This window comes from Gobio gobio (assembly GCF_949357685.1).
Source record: "Gobio gobio genome assembly, chromosome: 13".
In the NCBI taxonomy this organism is placed as follows: domain Eukaryota; kingdom Metazoa; phylum Chordata; class Actinopteri; order Cypriniformes; family Gobionidae; genus Gobio; species Gobio gobio.
Window position 1 is genome coordinate 54,605,066 of NC_137106.1, and position 2,500 is coordinate 54,607,565.

At 43.1% G+C, this 2,500-nt stretch overlaps 1 protein-coding gene across 1 annotated transcript in view; it reads right to left on the reverse strand.

Moving 5' to 3' along the window:
- The window catches only part of unc79 (unc-79 homolog, NALCN channel complex subunit), a gene marked incomplete at its 5' end in the record, with an annotated part of 59,734 nt that overhangs the window by 26,695 nt on the left and 30,539 nt on the right, over nt 1–2,500 (reverse strand). The window lies entirely within an intron of this gene.

Sequence of the window (2,500 nt, forward strand, 5' to 3'; positions counted from 1 at the left end):
GAGAGCGTATGTTGTCTTATCAGCAGTTTGTAAAAGCGGCTAAGGCGAAACATTTTTCGGATTTAATCTCAAAAAACCAGCATAGCCCAAAAATTTTATTCCGTGTGATTAATTCTGTTATGAGTCCTGCCAGTCACAATGTTTTTGAGCATACAGGGAGAGCCTGTGAAAAGTTTGTGCAGTTTTTTATGGACAAAATCACAGCTATCAGAGCCGGCATCTCTAATTCTGTCAGTGTTCAAAGCAGCCTGGAACTACCCTTCAATTCGGGCGCTGGGGGTCAGTTGACCACATTTGAGCCGGTCTCTTCACCTGAGTTGCTGGATATCATCCGACATCTGAAGCCAGCTTTCTGCACGTTGGACATTCTACCGCCCTGACTGTTAATTCAGGTGTGGGACGTGGTGGGGCCCACTATTACAGTTTTAGTAAATCAGAGTCTTACGGAGGGGCAAGTGCCATCTTATTTCAAGCACGCTCTTGTAGTTCCGCTTTTAAAGAAAACGAGTATAGACCCCTCTGTATTAAACAACTACAGACCAATTTCTAAGGTACCTTTCTTATCCAAAATGCTAGAGAAGGTGGTACTTAAGCAACTCTCTTTATTTTTAAATAAAAATAATATCTTTGATACTTTTCAGTCAGGTTTTAGATCGCAACATAGTACAGAAACCGCCCTTCTTAGGGTGTCGAACGACTTGCTTTTATCTGTAGACTCAGGGAATTGCACAGCGCTAGTTCTGCTGGACCTTAGTGCAGCCTTCGATACAGTGGACCACAGGGTTCTCCTGGAACGATTGAGTAAGTGGGTGGGTATTGGGGGATCGGTGTTAGCCTGGTTCGACTCCTATTTACAGGGGAGAACCTGTGCGGTGGAAATAGGGACTTCTATCTCTTCCGCTCACCCTGTTGTGTGTGGGGTTCCTCAAGGCTCATGCCTCGGCCCCGTCCTGTTCTCATTATATATGCTCCCACTGGGTTTAATCTGTCAGAGACATGGAGTAGCTTACCACTGTTATGCTGATGACACCCAGTTGTATTTTCCTTTGAACTCTGAGGGCAATTCTAATGGGTCTGCTCTGTTCAAATGCCTGGATGAGATAAAGCAGTGGATGGCAGACAGTTTCCTTCAGCTCAATTAGTCTAAATTCGAAGTGGTGGTGTTCGGCCCACCGAAGCTAGCTAAACAGCTCTCTGAGGATCTGGGCATCCTAGCTTCGAATGTTAAGACTCAAGTCAGAAACCTTGGAGTGATCTTCGACGCCGAATTAAAATTTGATAAACAGATTAATGCGGTGGTGAAGGGTAGCTTTTTTCAGCTCAGAGGTATTGCCAGATTGAAAGGCTTCCTGTCCTCCAAAGACATGGAAACTGTTATCCATGCTTTTATCTCATCCAGATTAGATTACTGCAATTCTTTGTACATGGGGGTGTCTAAAAAGTCCATGGCACGTCTGCAGCTAGTGCAGAATGCAGCGGCCAGATTGCTGACTGGAACCAGAAAACATTTAAGTATCTCTCCAGTACTGGCGTCTTTGCACTGGCTCCCTGTGGAGTACAGGGTCCAATACAAGGTCCTTTTAACGGTTTTTAAAGGCTTACATGGACAAGCCCCTGTTTACATCTCAGAGTTATTACAGCATCATTATACCCCCAGAACACTAAGATCATCGCAAAGCTTATTGTTAAAGGCTCCGAAATCTCGCCTGAAAACAAAGGGAGATCGAGCCTTCTCGGTGGCGGCACCGAGGCTTTGGAATGTTCTCCCGGTTTACATCAAGTCCTGTGACTCCATCGATGGTTTTAAGTCTATGTTAAAGACACATTTATTTTCAGTTGCTTTCAACTGTCTTTAGTTTTATGTGGTTGAATGATTTGTGTCTATGGATGTCTGTTTTTACTACTGTACTGTGGAATCTGTAAAGCACTTTGGTCAACTTGTGTTGTTTTAAATGTGCTGTATAAATAAATTTTTGATTGATTGATCGTCAGAACGACACCATTAAAGGGATAGTTCACCCAAACATGAACATCAGCCCATGATTTACTCTCCCTCAAGTCATCTGAGGTGTGTGTGACATTCTTCTCTCAGACTAATAAAATCTGAGTTATATTACAGAAGTCCAGGCTAATCCAAGCATTATAATTTGATTCATAGTTGCTCTGTTTTTGAAGTCCATTAAAAGTGCATCTGTGCGTCATATAACTGCTCCAGCGGCTCTGGGGTGTTAATAAAGGCCTTCTGAAGCGAATCGATGCGTTTGTGTGAGAAAAATATCCATATTTAAAACTTTATCAAGTAAACTTTCGGCCTCCGCCTTCTGTGTTAAAGTGTTGAATGTTGAAAGTGAAACTCCAGATGTGTGTGTGACGTCATGACGAGCGGAGCTGAGCGTTAGTCTTTCCATCCGCAGGAGAACTTTCAACACTTTCAGAAACTGAACAGGGAAGGCGGAGGCCGAAAGTTTACTTGATAAAGTTTTAAATATGGATATTTTTC